An 11441-nucleotide genomic window follows, 5' to 3' on the forward strand; every position below is an offset into this window, starting at 1 on the left:
ACAATGCTACCAGCACGTCAGCATCCTACATTTCCTTTTTCATGGCTAATGCCACTTGGGGGAACTCAGAATATTTCTGCAGCCTTCATTTTGTGAATAGGGCCTGATCATATAAGTACAACATGGATCCTTCATCTTTCCACTATTCGATATGTAGAATTTTTTTTAACTTTTTAAAAATTTTATTTTATAAAGAGAGAGAGTGTGTGTGTGTATAAGCAGGAGAAAGAGTCAGAGGAGGAGGGAGAGAGAGAATCTTAAGCATTCTCTCCACCTGGGATCGTGAACTGGGCCAAAATCAAGAGTTGACACTCAACAGACTGAGCCACCCAGGTGCCCCTTGATATGTGGAATTTATATAATGTGAAAATTCATCTTATCTCTTGATTCTAGACATGGGAGAGCTCATATATGAGTCTAAGAAAAATATCCTTGGTGCCAAGATGTCAGAAGAGCCAGATCCATGTGGGGCTTTTCTGGGGCTCTTGTATAATGCAACATGCCCAGAGTCCGGAAGAAGAAAATGTTATTGGGTGAGACCTTGCAAGATAAACACCTCTGAACTGGAGGGCAAAGGGCACAGTGACAGGTTCCTCCTCCTGCCTCTCCTACAAATACTACTTTTCATGGGATGTGACTTGTTATAGTGATGGAGGCGGAGTGGAGTGAACCTAGAGGGAAAAAGGAAATGTGCTATTGGCTATGGGTTCTCTTCTCTTCTGCCATGCCTCCTTTACGTCTCCTTTCCCAACCATAGTCTGCCAACTCAACCTTTAACAGCCATGTGCCTTCTGGCAAACCTTACCACCCACATTTCTACCCAATTGCTCACTTTCAGATACTCCTTCACTGATTAGTTCTTTTCAGACTGATAACTTCTTAGGATTATCTACAAATTTTAGATTTGACCTCCCTCTTCTATTAAAATTATGCACTGGAGGCCTTAGGCTAGGGAGGCACCTAGGTTCCTGGAATACTGCTCTGGCTAAGACTTCTGAGCACCCAGGTCCCTGGTTTCTGAAAGAGAAAATTGGACACCCTGTACACGTATCCTCTCTGATAGGTTTATAATCCCCTGTGAGAGTCTCTCATTGGGTTATGGCTCTGACACTTCAGAAGAATATACTTTGTCACTAAATGAGAAGCTCAGTGGTCCCTAAGTAAAGGTCGAATTATGCATTGTTTACTCAGCTAGAAAATACCTTTTTGAGAAAGAGCTTAGAGCTGGAACTGGCTGTAGGCTCAGCAAGGGTGGACAGTACAACATGGCCACTCATCAAAGTCTGAAGCATCTTGGGCAGTCTTGGTAAATGAGAAGAGCTGAGATGAATGGGAGGGAGACAGGGGCCTCTTTCGACCTTGTGCCAGTCAATCCACAGTTGGATTACCACACTCCTAATTACAAATCTCTTCATAGAAGTCACACAACCGGAGTCCATAAAGAGAAGAGGAGCAAGATGGATAAAGGGTTGGATATGTAACAGATGTGAAGAAACAGGGCATCTTTAGCTTGCAGGGGAGAAGGTATTTTAGGCTGTATAAAAGCTGTTTCCAAATATCTGAAAGGTTGTCACTTGGAAATGAGATCAACCACATTCTATGTGAAAACTGAAACCAATGGCTGAAATTAATTTTGGCTCAACATTAAGTATACCTTTTCTTTTTTTTTTTTTTTTTTTAAATTTTTTTTTTTTCAACGTTTATTTATTTTTGGGACAGAGAGAGACAGAGCATGAATGGGGGAGGGGCAGAGAGAGAGGGAGACACAGAATCTGAAGCAGGCTCCAGGCTCTGAGCCATCAGCCCAGAGCCCGACGCGGGGCTCGAACTCACGGACCGCGAGATCGTGACCTGGCTGAAGTCGGACGCTTAACCGACTGCGCCACCCAGGCGCCCCTAAGTATACCTTTTCTAACAGAGCTGCTTATCAGTAGAAGAGGTTACCTTGTGAAGGAAGGAGCCCCTCACCAGTGGGAGTGGTCAGAGGTCCGATAGCAAACCATTAAGAACATGGTTTAAGAGGATACAACTTTCGGGACTCAAAGCTGATGACCTCTGATAGCTTTCCGAATTCCACAAAGTTTTCATGCCAAAAGAGAGTCCAGAACCTAATTCCAAAGAGCAGCCTTTCCCCTACCCGCCTTTCTGTTCCCAGCACACTAATTTTCTCTCCTTTGGTGCTGGTAGGAAGCAGGACTCCATGAGAGCTGGTAAGTGAGACAAGGCTCTGCCCAGCCCTCTCAGCATGATTGGCAATTAGCTGGACTCCAGCCTTCCAGGACTCACAAGCTCTCAGCAGGTTGTGATACTCCACAGTGCTTATTTAGAACCCAGGGAAGGAGGCAGCCACAGGTAGCAGGAGCTTAATTCTGAACCCATGCTAACCAAACATTAACATTTGCATTTAAAAAACAGAGCAGGAAAAAGAGCAATGAAAACTCTACTCAATTAAAGCTGTTTGCAAATGCAAATATGCCTGACACAGAAAAGAAAGGGGCTCCGGAGTGGCTACCCTTCTCTGCTGACATTTGTGACCAGACAGGAGAGGGGAGTATATACAAATGGTGGAAGAAGGAACTGGAGTGGATGGGGAGTGGAGGATGAGGAGGGACAGAAAGATAATTTGGTTCTATACCATGAAACCTATAATTTCACTCTGACATGAAAATTAGCTCTGTAGCTAATTAGCTTTCTAATATCATTTGCTGCCATAGAAAGGACAAAAGTTTATGAATTTATGAAGCTACCTGAAAAAGAAAAAAAGACGGCAAGTTTGCAAGAGGGGATTAGCTGATTCAAATGACAGGGGCCATTTCAGGGAATTAGGCCTGTCACTGCCTTTGTGCTCTGAAGAGCCCACAGAGGCAGGCCTTGGGTTGTGTCTGTACACAGTCACCACTCTGGCTGGCTTGGCTTCTCTGAGGAGCCCTTCAGTATTTGGAAAACCCTGCCCTCTCATACTGTGCTGGACTCTCCTCTGCAGCAACCTACCACTAGGCCTACTTGTGCCCTCTTGAGCCACTGAGCGCACTTTCCCTCCTCCTGCCCAGAACAAGCCTACTGTTACTTGAAGTAATTTATAAATCAGACCATAAATCCACTTGGAAGCTGGCCTTCTTACCCTATCAAGCATCTAGCTCCCTTCACCTTCTCTACCAAGCTCTATGTGATCCACTTAGGTTTAGAGCCTTCTGGAAGCTTTTAGAACTCAGCCTGACCTTGGGAAATCTCTCCTTTATTTTTATTTTCCTTAAAATATAATCATGGGGGGGGGTGCCATGGGTGGCTCAGTTGGTTAAGCATCTGACTTTGGCTCAGGTCATGATCTCACTGCTCATGAGTTTGAGCCTTGTGTCAAGCTCTGGGCTGACAGCTCGGATCCCGGAGCCTGCTTTGGATTCTGTCTCTGTCTCTGTCTCTGTCTCTCTCTCTCCGCCCCTCTCCCGCTCATGCTCTGTCTCTTTCCCTCTCTCTCTGTCTCTCAGAAATAAATAAACATTTAAAAAATAATAAAAAAATAAAATATAATCATGGTATGACAGAAAAATAGCAGGATATGAGGTCTAACCTATGTAACTCCCATAGAAGCACTGATTTTAACAACCACTCATGAACGATAATACCTTTAGTGGAGTCCAAGAGTACAGTGGAGAGGTTTCAGCACCCAGGTGGAGCAAAAAATCCAAGAATAGATGCACTGATGGGTATAAGAAGAGCAATTTTAATTCACCAGCACCAACTCTCCCCCAGGTTGGCATAATTCAGGACTAAGAGAAACCCCCTAGGCCCACGATTTTTCCCAAAAGGGAAAGTGAGAGCAAAGTGAGTACCCAACTTCCCTAGTCTTGTAGTACACTACTCATGACCCACTTTTGTCTCATCGCGCCCAGAACACTCAAGGGATGGGAACAGCCAAATCATCTGGGAACAGGTAGGAGCAGAAAAAAGGGATAAGGATTCACAGCACCCGGAACATGGATCTCAACAACTCACAGATACTAACCAGCTTGCAGGCTCCACTAAAAGCCCTAGAACAGATAAACAAAATTAAGAGTTAATTTTTTGAAAAGATAAACAAAATTGACAAGGCTTTAGTTAGAATAAGTAAAAAGGTGAAAAGGGGCACTGGGGTGGCTCAGTAGGTTAAGCATCTGGCTTTTGGTTGAGTCAAATCATGATCTAAAGGTTGTGAGATTGAGACCTTCATCAACTCTGTCCTGAGTGTGGAGCCTGCTTAGGATTCTCTCTCTTTTTCCCTCTGTCCCCCCTAAAATAAAGAAAAAAAATTTTTAAGAAAGAGAAAAGGCGAGAAGACTCAAATCAATAAAATTACAATGGAAAGGTGAGACATTATAACTGATTCCACAGAAATACAAAGGATCATAAGACACTACTATGAACAATTATATGCCAACACTTGGATAATCTAGAAGAAATAGCTGAATTCCTGGAAACATACAACCAGCAAGATTGAATCACAAAGAAATAGAAAATTTGAACAGACCAATAACAAGTAATGAGATTTAATCAGCAATCAAAAACCTCCAAACTGAGAAAAGCCCAGGACCAGACAGCTTCACTGGTGAATTCTACCAAACACTTAAGGAATTAACACCAATCCTTCTCAAACTCTTTCAAAAATGTGAGGAGGAGGGAACATTTCCAAACTCATTTTAGAGGCCAGTATTATACCAAAGTCAGGCAAGGACAGAATAAGAAAAGAAAATTACAGGCCAATATCCCTGATAAACATAGATGCAAAAATTCTCAACAAAATAATACCACACCCATTAAAAAGCACATCAAAAGAATCACACAACATGGATCAAGTGGAATTTATTCCTGGGATAAAAGACTAGTTCAACATATGCAAATAACTACATGGAACATATCACATTAACACAGTGAAATATAAAACTCATATGATCACCTCAATAGATGCAAAAAAAGCATTTGACAAAATTTGATATCTTTTTATCACAAAAACTCTCAAGAAATTGGTATGGAAAAATGCCTCTCGACATAGTAAGGGGCATATGTGACAAGCCCACAGCAAATATCACATGCAATGGTGAAAAGCTTCCTCTAAGATCAGACACAAGACAAGGATGCCCACTCTCACCACTTTTATTCAACATAGTAATGGAAGTGTTAGAGCAGTTGTGCAAGAAAAAGAAATAAAAGGCACCCAAGTAGAAAGTAAGAAGTAGTCTCTGTTTGTAGATGACATCATTCTATACATAGAGAACTCTACAGAGTTCACCCAAAAGCTGTTAGAATCAATAAATTCAGTAAAGTTACAGGATACAAAACCAACAGAAAAACAAGTTGTGTATCTATACATTAATAACAAACTATCCACAAAAATACAATTGAAGAAAACAATCCCATCTATGGTAGCACCCCCACAAATAAAATACTTAGAAATAAACTTAACCAAGAAGGTGAAAAATCTGTACACTAAAAATTATAAAACACTGATGAAAGATCCTGCAATCCCACTCCTGAGTATTAAATCCATATCTTAAGATATCTGCACTCCCTTGTTCATTATAGTATTATTTATAGTAGCCAAGATGTATTTATGATGTGTATATATGTACATATACATACATAGACATATATACCATATATATGATATATATCACATTATATACAATGGAACATTATTTAGCCATAAAAAAGCAGCATATTTTGCCATTTTTGACAACATGGATGAAGCTGGATGACGTTAAGCTAAGTAAAATAAGCCAGAAACATAGAAAGACAGTGTATGATTTCCCTTATATGTAGAATATAAAAAAGTCAAACTTATAGAAGCAGAGAGTGGAACAGTCATTGCCAGGGGCCTGAGGCTGGAGAAAATAGAGGATTTGGGTCAAAGGATATAAACTTTCAGTTATAAGATAAGTAAGTTCTGGGCACCTAATGTACAAAATGGTGATAACACTTATCAATATTGTACTATATACTTGAAATTTGCTAAGAGAGTAAATCTGAAGTGTTCTCATCAGGGGAAAAAAGGGAACTAAGTGAGGTGATGAAATATGTTAAGTAGCTTGATGTGGTAATTATTTTACAATGTATATGTATACCAATACATCACATTGTACAACTTAAATATATATAATTTTTATTTGTCAATTACACCTCAGTAAAGGTGAAAAAATTGAAGAAGATATGAATAAATAGAAAGATATCCCATGTTCATAGATGGGAAGAATTAATATTGTTAAAATGTCTATACTATCCAAAACAATCTACAGATTCATTGCAATCCCTATCAAAATTCCAGTGCCATTTTTTCATAGAAATAAAAAAATCCTAAAACTCACATGAAACCACAAAACACTCCCAATAACCAAAGCAATCTTGAATAAGAACAAAATTGGAGGCATCACATTTCCTGATTTCAAATTATATTATAAAACTACAGTAATTAAAGCAGTAGGATACTGGCATAAAAACAGACATATAGACCAGCGGAATAGAATAGAGAGCCAGAAATAACCCACCTACATATCGTCTAATTCTTTACAAAAACAACAAGAATACAAAATGGGGAAAGGATAGTCCCTTTAATAAATGGTGTAGGAAAAATTGATATTCACAAACAAAAGAATAATATTGGACTATATCTTATACCGTAGACAAAGGCCAACTCAAAATGGATTAAAGACTTAAACATAAGACCTGAAAGTATAAAACTTTTGGAAGAAAATATAGGGGAAAAAACTCATTGCCACTGGTCTTGGCAATGATTTTGGATATGATACCCAAAGCACAGGCAACAAAAGCAAAACTAAACAAGTGGAATTGCATCAGACTAAAAAGCTCCTGCACAACAAAAGAAACAATCAACAAAATGAAAAGACATCTTACATAATGGGGGAAAATATTCACAAACCATGTATCTGATAAAAGGTTAATATCCAAAATATATAAGGAACTCCTACAACTCAATAGCAAAACAAAAACAACCAAATAATCTGATGTTAAAAGTGAGCAAAGGGCTTGAATAGACATTTTTCTAAAGAAGACATACAAATGAGCAGCAAGTTCTTGAAAAGATCCTCAACATTACTAATCATCAGGGAAATGGAAATCAAAATCACAATGAGATACCACCTCACACCTTAGGATGGCTATTTAAAACAAAATGAAATGAATGTTGGCAAGAATATGGAGGAAAGGGAGCCCTGGTACACTATTTGTGTGAATGTAAATTGGTAGATCCATTATGGAAAACAGTGAAGAACTTTCTCAAAAAGTTAAAAATAGAACTATCATATGACCCAGCAATTTTACTTTTGGTATTTACCCAAAGGAATTGACATAAAAATCTCAAAAGAGATACCTGTACTTTGGTGTTCACTGCAGCATCATTCATAGTAGCCAAGATATGGAAACAGCCATTGAAGGATGAATGTGTAAAGAAAATGTGGTGTACACATTCAATGGAATACTATTCAGCCTTACAAAAGAAAGAAATCCTGCCATTTGCAATAATATGGATAGACTTGGAGGACACTAGGTGAAGTGAAATAAGCCAGACACAGAAAGACAAATACTGCATGATCACTTATAAGTAGAATCTAAAATAGTCAAAGAAGCAGAGTAGAATTGTGGTTGCCAAGAGCTGGAGAGAGGAGAAAATGGGGATGTGAAGGTCAGAAGGTATAAAGTTTTAGTTATATAAGATAAAGAAATTCTGGAGATCTACTATGCAGTATAGTGACTGCATTTCACAATATTGTATATTTCAAATTTGTTAAGAAAACAGATCTTATGCTAAGTGTTCTTACCACAAAATAATAGTAATAGTAATAGTAATAATAATATAGTGGGAGGAAATTTTTGGAAGAGATATGTTTAGGGCCTTGATGGTGCCATTGGTTTCATAGGTACAGCTTTTTATATGTTAATCTTACCCCAAAAAAGTATTTTTTAAATATATGTATAATCAGAGTTACACTTACTGAGCACATCATGTACCAAAAATGTCATGTACATTATCTGATTTAACCCTCACAGGAACCCTGGGAGTTAGATGTTCAATTATTATCCCCCCTGAACAGCTGAGAACACAGAGTCTCCAAGAAGGTATTGTCTTACGCAAGGTTATAGAGCTGGTAAATTATATAGCCAGGATTTTGAACCCAGGTCTGTCATTTTTTTACCAATATCACTACCTCATACATGTAGGACCCTCTGCAGCTCATTGATTATCAATTTCATTAGCTCTGTGAATTCTCCAATTTCCCAAGGTGGGGGTGAAGAATGTAAGCTTCACAGAGGTTGAGTGACCTGTCCCCTGTCAACAGCAGGTTTTTCTGGGGTTGGACCCAGATTCTCTGTTCTATGCTTTCTGCACCACAGCACACTGATACACACTTGCTAAATATTTTGTCCTAAAATTATTTTCTTTGGATTAACCAACTCTCAGGATTGTTATGATTTCCATAAAATAGAACACTTATCTGTAATTAAGCTTATTTTTAAGGCCCTTTCCATGGGCCCATAAACATGACATAATTGCATTCCAAGGCTTTCTATATGCAGATGGATACCAGCTCCTGGCCACACGTAACCACCAGGCTTTGTGTCCAAAGCATCACAATCCAAGAGTCCTGGGGGTGGGAGTCCTTCGAAGAAGGCCAGGGAGCCTCAGAGTCCTGCCCAGCTTTTCATCCATACAGAGTGCCTTCCTGCCCTTTCTCCTATTCCTTTTCCCCTTAGCAGTCCCTCCCAGCTTTGAGGCTGGATTTACCCAGTGACTACAACTCCCACACTGACCTTTAAGTTCCCAGATCTGTTATCTCCCGGGATGGGACCACTAATGGTTTCTTTTTTGGCCTCCACAGCCAGGTCTAGGCTCCGTGCCACATGCTTCCTATAATCTGTCCCAACACCTTCCCAGATTTCTTGGTATCCACAGTTTGTAGTAACCTCAACCTTAGACACGACACTTTAAAAAACAAAAAAAGAATATCATCCATTTATCTGGTAAAGTCCACAGTACACAGAACCCCCGTTGAGTAAAAGTGGACCCTCAGTAAAAACATCAATTAAGCTGAATTAAAAAAAAAAAAATCTGTACCAAGTTACCATCCTCTTTCCAAATATTGTTATGAATTAGAGTTCCTTAAATGATCACATTCTTTAATTGTCAGAAATGTATTCTGGGATACCTTAAAAAACAAATTTGAAGATGAATCAAGCAAAGCTCCCTGATACTGTAATTGCTAAACTTCTCATGGACTATAAGAAGCAAACTTACTTTTAAAACATCCTCTTCCAGGTTATGGGGCTTAAGGAAATGATACAAGTAACTGATGGTTACTTGGGCACTTCCATACAGAGGGTTGTGTATAGAGACAACAATAGTACTCTTAAAGAATAATTAGCATCTTTAGAATAGGATTCATGAATATTACTTATCACAGTTTATGGCATCCAGCCAAAAGCACAGCCAGCGGACTAATGGCTGTTGATATACAGAAATAGCCAAACCTGGCAGTGTGATCAGTGGCCTCAACAGTCCAACCAAAGAGTGGAATGGGACTCGAGGGGGCATGAGAGTAAGCACTTCCCACAGCATTCTGAAGATGGTCATCTGGCACAAGTGACCCCCCAATTCAATTTCTTCATTCCCAATAGTGCCCTTAAAAAAAAAAAAAGTTACTCTTAACTATTAAGAGTGCATCCAGTTTCAATGCTCTCGCGCTTCTCTAAGAATACAATCCTGCTTCCTGTTTTTATATCTATGACATAGTTGCGGTTCATCAATATTTTGGGAATGATTTCTATCTTTCAAAACTTTTGCTGAACTTGATCTCCTCACAAATGGATGAGTGTCCCTGTTCTCCAGGCAGCCTCTCCTTCTAGCTCCCCACTCCGTTAAAACCCTGCCATTCCCTTCTTTAGTCCCTCCAACATTGCTCCCCTCCAAAATAGACTTGCTACCTCGTTTTCGAGATGTGCCCTCCATTCATTTCTCCACGTATCTCTCACCCTCCTCCTCACTTCTTCTGTGGACTTCAGATTCAGCTGACACATCTGAGCTCACTCTGACAGCCCGAATACCGAAAGAGCTCCTTTGGCCCTGCTCTTTCCTTGCCGTGTCTCGAGTTTAGCCTTAATGATTTTGTTTGCTTGCTTCATTTCATTCTTTTCACTTCTTGCAACAACTCTTGGAAAGTACCGTCTTGATTTCTCCCACTGGTCCCCTTCAAAAATATGATGGAAAGATGGGGTGCCTTGTGGCTCAGTTGGTTAAGTGTCTGATTTTGGCTCAGGTCATGATCTCACAGTTTGTGAATTTGAACCCCACATTGGCCTCTGTGCAGACAGCTCAGAGCCTGGAGCCTGCTTCAGATTCTGCGTGTGTGTGTGTGTGTGTGTGTGTCTCTCTCTCTCTGCCCTCCCCAGCTTGCACTCTGTCTCTTTCTGGCTGTCTCTCTCAAAAGTAAATAAACATTAAAATTTTTTTGGGGCGCCTGGGTGGCGCAGTCGGTTAAGCGTCCGACTTCAGCCAGGTCACGATCTCGCGGTCCGTGGGTTCGAGCCCCGCGTCGGGCTCTGGGCTGATGGCTCAGAGACTGGAGCCTGTTTCCGATTCTGTGTCTCCCTCTCTCTCTGCCCCTCCCCCGTTCATGCTGTGTCTCTCTCTGTCCCAAAAATAAATAAACGTTGAAAAAAAAATTTTTTTTTAATTTTTTTAAAAATATGATAGAAAGAGGTCTGGGGTGGGAGAGATGGCTTTAGAAAACTGGAATACAAATGGCACTGCTAACAAGCTGTGTGACCTAAGGAAAATCACATAACATCTCTGAGCCTCTTTCCTGGTTTGTAAAAGGGAGATTATCACTCAACTAATAGGGGTTAGCACTGGTGAGTGGTTAATCCAAGCCATCCTCATCACCTTGCCATTTACACATGTCTGGAGGCAACAAGGTGGTACTAGAAGGACACAGCTGTGAGGGACGATGGCCTGGGTTCGAGTCCTGACACCAACCATTTTTACTAGCTGTGCCATGCTGGGTTAGCCTCTGAACTTCTGTGGTCCTCACGTTTCTCCTCTATGAAACGGAGACAAAAATACCTCACAGAGGCACTCAGTAAGTGCAGGGAGCTCATTTGAGGAACATCTAGTTTTACTGCTACTTTTCTGGGATTAAAATTTCCTAATAACTTGTTAGCTAAGTCCCACGGCTTTCTGGGGCCACTGTGCCATTCATAGGTCCAAGGAGGGAAACCCTTAATAGTCCCCCTAGATGACTTACTTGTCTCCTAGACATCTTCCAAAATAAATCTCATATCTTATACCATGCTCCATATCTCCAGAAAATGGAAACAAGACAAACATAACTCTTGGATTAATTCTGAACAATCACTCACTGTTCCCCAAATAAGCCCCTCATGTTGTTGCCCAAGTACTA

The sequence above is a fragment of the Puma concolor genome, chromosome D4 (genome assembly GCF_028749965.1).
Source record: "Puma concolor isolate L17-30 chromosome D4, mPumCon1.1.hap2, whole genome shotgun sequence".
NCBI classification, from domain to species: domain Eukaryota; kingdom Metazoa; phylum Chordata; class Mammalia; order Carnivora; family Felidae; genus Puma; species Puma concolor.